Source organism: Centruroides sculpturatus, unplaced genomic scaffold, assembly GCF_000671375.1.
Source record: "Centruroides sculpturatus isolate CEXI.00-Female unplaced genomic scaffold, Cexi_2.0 scaffold1378, whole genome shotgun sequence".
Classification (NCBI taxonomy): domain Eukaryota; kingdom Metazoa; phylum Arthropoda; class Arachnida; order Scorpiones; family Buthidae; genus Centruroides; species Centruroides sculpturatus.
This window is the reverse complement of record NW_019385597.1, coordinates 28,594-40,261: the sequence shown is the minus strand read 5'-3', so window position 1 is coordinate 40,261 and position 11,668 is coordinate 28,594.

Genomic DNA, 11,668 nt, shown 5'->3' with positions numbered 1-11,668 from the left:
ATCTTCGGAACAAAGTAGAAATAGATCTCGACCAGCTGAAAGTTCTCCAGGAAAAGGAAAGAAGTTTATATCATCTAATTAAATTATTCAATCAATACTTCGGTGTTCCACTGTTCGCTGTGTTTGTAATGATTCTTATTAATGAAACGATTATTATTTCGATAATATTATTTCATAAATTACCTTCTTATTTCCTTCTTTTTCTATATGCACTTGGATTCATACATCTGTTAGGAGGTGTAATTTTTATCATGAATTTTCTTCCCTTAACTCTACAGGTATGTACAGTACAGTACAAGTAGACCCATTTATTAACAATTAATTAAATAATTTTTTAATGAATGAATTTTTATAATTTTCCTAAATTTCCAATAAATTACTTCTCTCAGATTCGTAAAATATATGGTATGCTGTATTCATTATACATGAAATCCACTGAGCTTGATCAGTATTATTTGGTAGGTAATAATTTGTTAAAATTATATATATTATTTTATTTAATGAAATGAATATTTATCTTATATTTATAGATATATAACATGATACAATTAGACGAAAATAGTGACAGAGGAATAAATTGTGTGGGATTCTTTACTTTCGATAAGCATTTCTTTGTCTCTGTAAGTAAAGTTTTAATGGTAATTTATTCCACGCTTTGATCATAAAATTTATAAATAATTTTTGTTATTTTTTAGGTTTTTTCGTTCATAATCACTCAGATTCTGATTTTAATTCAATTGCGCTATTCTTATAAAACAGAATAACTCTTGAAATAAATACGTGTATTCAGGGTGATCTAATATTAAACAGTAGATGTTCAAAGTTGTTCGGTTAATGGGCAAATTTAAATCAAATTTGGCACACATACTTTTCTGAGTACACGGTTTGCACTTTCAGGAAAAAATTCTACTTCAAAATGTAGTCGCTAGGGCGAAATTTGACGTTGTTGTCCCATTAATGTTATATATTAATATACGTTTCAAATTTCAAACTTTTAAATGCCAAAATTCTTTATGCGTCGAGCTGGCATTGCTGTTTTACTGGCAAAGAAGTTTAACGAATAAGGCAAGATCAGACAAAGTGTGCCCCATGACTGTTCACGTCATAGAATTGTGAAGAACGTTTTCGTCCCTTTTTATATCGAAAATTCATTACAATACGTACGTAATATACAGTTAAGAAGACAGCAGCTTCAAATTTTTCTCTAGCGGCTGAACTTTGAACTTCTTCCTAAAAATCGAAACCGCATATTACGGACAGTGTGTATAACAAATTTAGTCGAGATTTGCCCAATAGTTCTTTTTACGAAGAACACTAAACACATACCTACTTTTTAATTTTGATTAACCTGCAAAACAATTTTATACTAAAATTCTGTAAAATTCTTCAATATTTTACATACAGAAAATTTAATATTTCATATGTACGGAATCTGTACATCAATGAAAATACCCAGAACGAAATGATTTCACTAATGTCTTCATATTAAAGTACAGTAGCAATATTGAAAAATCATAGCATTTATATTTAAATTAATTAAAACGGGGGGGTGCTGCTTGCTGCGAAAAGTGTTAGTGAACATTTTTTTTGTGTGCTTCTTTTGAATTTTAAAATTATGGAAAATTCATTACAATACGTACGTAATCAGAGTACGTAATTGAGTTTTAGATAATGGCGTTTGAGTTATTGTTAATATTGAGTGGGATAGAATTAAATCCTGGTCCTGTTGATCGTACATTGCCGCATTCACAGATTCAATCATCGGCATCTACAGTAAAACGACGTCGTTCCTTCCTTGAAGTCAGCGAGACTGGAGGATTTTTTCTCTTCAAAGTTAGACTCAAGTAAGTCTATTCCTAAGGAGATTATTTCTTATTTGGACGACCGATTTGATAAGCTTCTTTTCGATGCTAAACGAGGTTGTTACGAGGATTGACTGATTGATTAATTTACATAATGAACACGACCAACGATTAATCCGGTTGGATGTTAAACTAAAAGAAATTTCCAAACTTAAAGATGACTTGCAACGGAAAAATAGTTTGATCTTGCATTCTATAGACAAGATGCCGAATGAGATGAAAAAGAAAAATATCTTAATTGAAGGTTCGACTGATGACAGTTCCGATTTAAATAGGAAAGTGCAAAACGTTTTCTATACTGATAGGTGAATCAAAATCAATTCCAACGGTTAAGATAGTAAAATTTAACCGATCAGATACAGTATTGATGGAGTTAGTCATTTGCAGACAAGAAATTAATTTTTGGTAAAGATAAGAAAGATAAAGGCTAATGATGCATTGAAGAATATACAAATTTTTGATGATTTATTTATGTTGGCGTTCAAGACTGTGACGGAAAAACTTCTGCCTTTTTTACACGATTATAGGCTGGAAAGCAGGAGAGTTCGACTGATAGCCGATGTTTTGCAGGTTGGCGCTGAGAGATATATTGATACTTACAACCTAGATAGAGGAGAATTATTAAAACTTGATATTTTAGTGGAAAATCGAATGGCAAATTCTCAAAATTTTTATTCTCCGATCCACGGAAGTTCCAACATGGAATTTCCAGGGTACCCTCCTAACTATTCTGAATGATAGTGGTTTTGTTGAACATATTTCTAAAACTAATATTTTGGGACTGACCGAGACTTGGTCTACAGCTCCACTGTGTTAGAGAGTTAAAAGCATTAACCGTAGATAAAAAATTTTTGAGGTAATGGCTACTAAAAGTTTAGGAAGAGTTAGACTTGGTGGGTTACTTTTAGGTATAAACGAAGACCTGGGAGAAGTAAACTTGCTGCTGTCATGGTAACGTATAATGGTTGTCAGAGTGAAATTTCACCGGAGGCAAAATAAAAACTACGAGAAATGATAGTTATATTGGCATATCTTCATATTCCTATTTTTGAAATTTTAATTGCAAAATTGAAAGATTTGATTTCTGATTATATGTCAGATTATGATCTTTTGCTGATGGGTGATTTTAATGCACGAATTGGCTTGACTATGGACACTATTTATCATGGGGGTGCAATTTCATCAAACATCCGACTATCAAATGATAAAATTTGCAATAAAAGAGGGAATTTACTTATTGAATTAATAAAATCTTACAATTTATACATAAAAAATGGTCGATACCCTTCTGAATCAGCAGCAGACGTCACCTACACATCCAAACTGGGTGCTTCAGTAATCGATTTAGTGATTTTGAGCGAGAGTCTGGTAGAGAATTTGCATAAATTTTTTATTTCTGATGATTATATGTCTGACCATCATTTGGTAATTTCTGAAATTCTGATAGATACTGACGAGGATAGAAAATCTAACTTGATTGACAAGAAAAAAGGACTAATCTGGAAAGAAGACAAATCCAGTTTATATTCTGAAACACTTTTGGCTAAATGTGTAAATATTATCTTAAGTGATGGAATAGAGGACAGATATTCTGCGATTCTGGATTTAATTAAGTCATCAGAGTATTCTTGATTCGTCTACCTCGGCTACTTTAATTAATAGCCGCATCAAGCTTATAGCCCGATAATTCGGCAGTTCGTTTTGCTTTAATAATCAGATTTATGAAGAAAAACTTTATATTCGCATACTCTATACTTGTTTGTATCCTTGCCCAATTTGTACAACCTGGCGTTACGCAGTTATTGAAGCTACTGGGCATGGTTAAAAATTAAGACAGCATAAGCACAATTATTCCAGATATCACAGGTTTTGACAAGTAAAACATTTTCATAGTTCTGCCACAAATAGACCTATTGATTATTGACAATCTGTGACATGTCGACGAAATAATCGCGATTATTTCGTCCTTGAAATTTCGAACTAACGAAAATTTCCTGTATTAAAATTACAAGAAACATTTGAGAAAGAAATTAAATTTTGTACTTAAAGTAACGATAATTTAATAAAAGGTACGACCATTATAAGCAGAATTAATCTGTTTTTATTTTTCAAAAAGTCAAGTTTATTTAATAATATCGAAAGAAAATTTTAAAAAATGAAAAATGTTTTCTTACTTCTTTACGAGAAACTTTCTTAATCATTTTATATAAGAAAAGTAAATTGTACAGAGAAAAACAGTGAGTAAATTGAGATGAATAAAGAGAAAACTTTCAAAAAAGAAAGGGGGAAAAACGAGTAAGTAGAAGTAACATTAGAGAAAATAAAAGATTCAGATCGTAAAATTTAAAACTTTGAAGGTACCAAAACTGCGATGACGAATGTAGGATAAGCAAAATACTTTACGTACATAATTACATTCGTTACAATTATTCTTTAAAGTATAAAACATTTAAAATGAAAGCAATTTTTTCAAATTTTTTACGTCACGTTACACATTTCAAAAGTCAAATTTTTCTACTACAGATCGAATGTCCATCACAACTGTTCTCGTATATTTAATTATATTTATACCATTTACATGTAAATTATTTACGTAAAATTACTAATTCAAAATATGTATGTGAGAACCCGGGCTAGTAATATTTTTGTAATTTCGAAGATCTTAATCTTATTTAATTTTTGTTCAAAAATTAAAAAGGGAGAATTATTTTATTTTAACGAATTCGACAATTCGTTAAAATAAACGAATTGTCGAATTCTTAGCAAGAATTCGACAATTCTTGCTAAGAATCAAAAAAGAAGTCGAATAACTTAGCAAGAATTTACCACTGATAATTATTCGGAAGGCTACTGAGTGCGATGGTATCAATCCCACTAGGAAATAGACGACTTAACGGTCACACGTATTTCCTAGCGTTTTGTGTATTATTCTGAATCCTAACCCTTTCCGGCATGCTAAATTATTCTACAAAAATACAGTCTTTGAAAGACATTAATAATAAATAAAAAGAAAACACTGTTTTAAACACAGAACACATCGTAACTTTAAAAACAAATAAACATATTCAATAAACAATGCGATAAAAATCCTGCAATTTGTTGCTTAACTTTCCTGGTAACATATAAAACTGTGTGTGGCGCTATCTGTTATGAAATGTTATCTAAGAAACTGTTTGTATTTTTTTAATTATTATAAAATAACAAAAAGCTGAATTTTGAGGGTAGGCATTTATAGAAAATTGTAAATGCTAATACAGTAAAGAGTAAAATCTTCACTAAGTCCAATCCTAGTCGAGATATGACACACGACCCTCATTATCTCCCAATTCCTCGACATTTAACCACCAAAATTTAACAGCATCAATTCCCCTAATAAATAATCCTCCCCTTAAAATTTCAAATATTTTTGACAAAAAAGCACGGGAGTTATTAAACTTCGAAGAGGGTCAAGAAAAAAAATGCCCCCACCCCACACAGACACTAACATCCATACGTAAAGTAAGAGAAACCTGAATTTTGTTTGTATTTCTGGATGTTTCAAAGTAGCCCAAGCCCAAAAATGTTTGTGAAAATCTTACAAACGCCTTTAAGCACGTAATAAGAAGTTTTGCTCCACTCTATCAATTGATTTATCACTGGAATAACTTGGATAAAAACTTCTAAATTATTAATTGTTATAAAAAAATCAACAACGCTATAAATGTAATTTTTTATAATACGCGAAATTTATTGAATTTGTTTGAAACGTCTAATTTCCTCTTATAAAAAGTTAATTATAAAATCAATTATATTGTAATTACTATTTTTTTTATGTTTTCTATTTATTTATTTGATTTTGGTTTGTTGACACTTGGAAAAGGTCCAAACTGGTTTTAATAAAAGTTGATTTAATTTAATTAGATTTCATTTAATAAATGTTAGAGATGAAGCGTTTGCTACACTACTCGTTTATTCTATTTAAACTTTACTTTAAAATGCATTTATTGTATTGTTTACTGTAATTGTTGTATTTCAGCTGGGGCGGGTTTATTTTGTTTCGTGGGAGCCATTCGTCTGCAGACTATTAAATTATAGAACAATGCCTTAAAAAATAAATAGAAAGTATTGAATTTTAAACTTAATGTACGTTTCTTCATAAGTAAAAAGAGTTTCTAAGACATTTTTACAGAAAGAAAGCATAAACTAGCATCTTCGTGATGTGAAAAAATTAAATATTTAAAGAAGTAGCAAACTAGTTACTTTTATTATTTATTATTTGCATAAAATTACGTTTAATATTATAAATGCATTTCATTTTTAAATTTTAAAAGTTTTAATAATATATAAGAAATCCAGTTACAAATCACAAATTCTGCTTAAAAATTATGATGTCCGTTGTTTGGAAATTTAGTGCAACGTGTCGTCAATAAAAAATGACAAAATAATATATTATGAATGTAATTTTGTTGCTTTATAATAAGGAATGCGATGTTTACAAACCAAAAAATTTTACACTTGGAAAATATTACAGAATTGAAATGACTAATATCGTTAAACTAGTTATAAAAATATATAATTTTAAATAATTAAAATATAATTTAATTAANCGAATGTATTTACGCTTTAATATAAAAATTAAATAACGTTTACCACTATTCGTTAAAAAAAAGTTAAATCGTAAACTTTGTTCATCTAAATATATAAAATTAGTTGTCCTGACTGACGGACTGACTGAGTGATTGACTGAGTGATTGATTCATCATTGTCCAAAGGAAACCGCTGAACTTAAAGAGGTGAAATTTGATACACAGTTAGTGTACGTCATGAAAGCGCACACTAAGAAGGGATTTTTGACAATTCCTCCGTGGGGGAGAGGGAGAGCATTAAGGTTTAATCAGAAGAACGGCTTCTACTATACTATTTTAGACTACGTTTAGTCTTCATCAAGTTCTTAGGTGTATTAAATTGATAACATTTCAGATATTGTTATAAATATTTTTATATATTTCGATTTTTTAACCAAATGTTCGAACCGCTTTAAATTCGAATTTGTTATTGCATATTGGTTCGATTATAGAACGATTGTAAACGTTCCAGAAAATTGATCAAATTAAAAACAGTTCGTTTGATTCTCAGCAATTCTCATCATTCTTAGCGGTAGGTGTTTTATCACAATTACTATGGTTGTTGAAATAATGAATTTAAATGGGGTTTGCTTGAAAAATCCGGGCGGGCGAAGTCGCGGGTAACAGCTAATCTGTATATAGTAAAAATGTATTTTTATTTCTTAATTTTGCTATAAATCGAAAAATATAAACAAATATTTTACTTCCATATATATCTTCATCTTCCAGATGAAATATTCCTGTTAAATACAAAATAAATATTTTTCTTACCCAATTTAATAACGACAAAACTGTTGAATATAAATATAAGGATACAGAGTTTAATCTCCTTTTTCTCTGAGCTTCAGCCTACGAAATAATTTAATCTGATATATAATTACAAATAAATATGGAAACTCTGCCGACGATATCGACTGTTTCGTAAATTAAAACCGGTTTGGTTTCGTGTCTGTTATATATACGAACCGATATATTAATAATGCCTGTATTTAACACTAATAAATAATTATGCTGGTTAGAAATATTTCTTTGCGTATCTTTCTTTGTTAACATTTACAACGTCAAATTAAAATTAAAAACAAACTACAAAGTTTTATAAAAAAGCTACTAAACAAACAAATCATTGAATTTTTTCCGAGCGTGTTAATAGTGCAGCGTACAAAAGCTGACTTAATTGATCCTTCGACTTTATAGTTAATCGATTAAATTTATCTCCAAGTAAAATACAAATATGCAGTGTGGCCAAAAAGACAGTTTACTGTGGAAGAAATTAAAACAGTATTTTATTTATTAATCCATTGAATTGACGGTAGAGAAAAAGTTATTCGATTTCAATTTACGTTTCGTGTTCACAAATATACTGTACTTCGAGTAGAAAAAACTAAATCGGGTTAAGTGACATCTCGTATGCTGAACTTTATATATAAAGATATAGAGATTCAAAAGACATATATATATATATATATATATTATATATATATACGTAAATACGAAATATTGATAATTTAGAATATATGATCGCTACGTCAAATTAGTAGTAAAGTGTCCCTTCTTTATATCATACTTTTCCTTTAACAATACTGTGGTGCCGGTCATCTATGTAACACTTTTCGGGGAGGAAAATTTGAATTGAAATAACATTACTTCTGTTTGAATTGAAAATTCTTATACAGTTAATCGTGACGAACAGACAAGCGGACGGACGACAACGGGAATTTATGTCTAGAATTTTTTCAAACTGCACCTAAGCAGCACCACTTTCAGGTAAGATTAAAACTCATTGATCCATTTATAGTTTCAATCATTAATTTATTTTGCTTTTAAATTGTATTCTACAGCCATTATGCACGAAATGACTGTCATAGACACGAAAAAGAGATATTCCGTGACTTTATTCTATATATTGATAAATAATTAGATTTATAATTCCGATTTTAATTTCCATAAAATGTTGATAATTTTTCTACTGCTAAATTGCTAAGTAATAATTTACATTATAATTAGCTATTTGGAAACACGAACTTCGTTTTGTGTCTGGGTACGACAATTACGATAACACGGAAATAAATTCGAATTTTGTATGAGTTATGACTAGCGGAAATTGAGGCAGTATTATTTAATATCTGGATTGTCTGTTTCTACAATACAGTAAATGCAATCTAAATTAAAATAAAATACAATATTTATAAAATAAAAATAATAAAGTTAATATATAAAAATGTTTACATTTATTTTTACATATTTAAAATTAATTAAATAATAAATACATTCGTATAAATTTTAAATATGAAAAATTATCTATCCATCGCTTTCTCAGCAGATAATTCACTTCAGTTTCATTAACACCTAATTTCTCTGAGCTTAAAATTCCTTTATTTTTCCAAACGTTTTCAACTTATTTATTACAGGTGATCGTCAGGTTTAATATTATAAATGTTCCAAAATGGATTGTGCCGTTTTCGAATATTTATTTTTACATTTTAAACTCATTTATTACATTTTTAAAACTCAAAAAATAATTTAAATTGAAAGAAATGCTTATATTAAATAAATAAATAAAAAGTAAACGAACAAATAAAACATAGTTAAATAAAGCTAAGTAGAAAGAAACATTATTAAAGAGGTTTTAAGTCCCATTCTTTTTTCTATTATATATTTCCACGCTGTTGGAAGCGCATCAGCATCTCTAGCATTTAGGCAACGGTTTTTCAATTTACTTTTTTACTTATCGGGTTTTACTTTTATAAATTTCCACTTTTTCCATCTCCAACGTAATGGATGGAGATTGCACCGTTTTAATGATTTTAACCTCTTCCCACCATGGGCGTAGCCAGAGTTTTGTTATGGGGGGCCTAGTGGAGGCCGACCTGACACAAAATTGAATTATTTCAAATTATTGTTCATTATTGGGCACCGAGCAAGCCGTTCACCTTTTTTTTTTAGTATTCAAAACTTTTATTTTAGCTTTAGGTGTTTACAAATCGACTCAACACTTTTTCGGCTGTGATTTCCTGGGGGGCACCAGGTTCCCTGGGAGGGGCCGTGCCCACCCAGGCTCTTCCCTCGCTACGCCCATGCTTCAAACTTTACAACTGCTCCTTCAGTCTGCGCCATAATCGCTAATATTGTGTAGTTGTGTCCTTTGTCAACATTGTATGTATGTTCTCGCAGACGTATTGCCAGGTTTCTTCTAGTCACATCCACATAGTCTTTTTCGATTTTTAACTGTTGATTTTCAAATGGTATTTTATATATCCAGCTGTCTCTTCCTTTTTTTACACTGTCTTTTTCATTCCGTAGTAAACTATAGATACTGGGTGCTCTTTTATAGACTATTCTTGTGTTTTATAAGAAACTAACTCGTTCACCACACCTCCGAAATGCCTATTGTATGCGAATTTGTTAATTCTTTCTGAGTTAGTATCTTTCTTGTCTTTATTTTCTTTGTAACTTTGATCAGTTTGTGGCGGTTTTCCAACCCAAAGTTGTTGCAACACTTTTAATTCTTTTGAAACTATAGAGACATAAAAATATATAATTTTTCGAGTCTTTCGTTTCCTTTTTCACAGGCTAATTCTGAGGTAACAATCAATTAGCTTGAAAAAATAAAAAAATATATTTTTAAGACAACATAAACAGATTATTAAAAAATTACCACAAAGTTAAAAAATGATAAAAACGCCGATCTTTTATTAGGGGCTACAGCGCTTTCAGAATAAAACTATGATAAAAATTTATTCACATTATCTACTGTGTCTTGTAGCATTTTTAACTGCTTCTAGCCTTCTGGTGGTCTTTTCGGGTAATCACAAAATACTTTGTGTGAGATCCGGAAGGAGGAGATGACAAATTTTAAAGAAAAATTAGCGAGAAAATAATATTTTAAACTTTGACAAGATTAGTCAGAAAAACGGAGGTTAGAAACTATCGATTTTAGAAAGGAAGTTGATTTCCTTTCCTACGGCCGACTCACGAGATGAGTCAAAAGTGTGGCCTTTGCACACGTTACTTGGCCATCAGGGAAGGCCTATATAAAAGGGGACATTTTCCCACCATTCAGATCAGTCCGTCGAAAGAGGTATTGCCACGCAATTCCTGGCAAGTCACTGAAAGAATTAGCCATACGATAAGGACGGAGAATGTCATTAGCGAGAGAACGCTAGTCAGAGTGCCTGTCATACGAGTCCGACAAGTGAAAGTCATGCTACAGAGTTCTCCACACGATGTACTGTATAGAGTTCGTTACACGAGGAGACCGTCATAAGAAGCGTTATTCATACAAGAAATTGCTATATAATAAAAGAAGAAGAATGTCCACAAATAAGAAGATTGGAGAACTGGGAAGGTAATATATTCAGCTCGATTGTAAACTCTCTCTCTCTCGTTTGGTTTAATATAGGATTATTAGGTTTAATTTAGTTCTTAGTGACTTAAGTTCAAGTACGATTTGTTATTCATTCATTTGTATACTTTTAATATTTTTGATTTATTAAATGTTTTAGTTTATTTTATAAATATGGCCTGATTAATATTAGGTATTCACACTTAGTCCTATTCAAGTTACTTGCGTTCCTCATACTCGAAACTCCGAGATTACGCGTGTTAATCCGCGTTTAAGAAAACTGATTAACTGGTGTCAACATCCTGACGTGGATCTGGACTTTACAGTCTATATCCTTATTTACAAAAGCCCTCCTTAAAAATTTAGAGAGCAAATCTTGCGATTTTGTGCCGATTAAGTGGTACCCCCGGCTTATCTCACACTTTACATAAAGTCATACATTATTATGTATGACTTTATGCAAACTTTTAATTTTATTAATCTCCTTGAGACAGTCCTGCATGTTAGTACAATATAAAACTGCTCTCCTGATAAGTGCTTTAAATTTTGATAACTTATATTTATACGGATTTGCCGCTTTGAAATGATATGAAGACAAACGAAGACATTCGTTTCTCCTGTTTAGTATGTTTCATTATCGATCAGTTTTCGTGGTGCCATCTATTTGTTGAGCACGCTATGCCCAGCGATATTTTTACATGAATTATTACACTAACAAGTAAGTCCTTTGTGCGGGGACAGATGTTTAAGTATTGGTTAATTTAGCGCTGGAACTAGCAATCAACTTAGTAACGTATATAAATATATATATATATTCATTTATATAAATATTGATTACTGATTGCTATAAAATTTTCTTC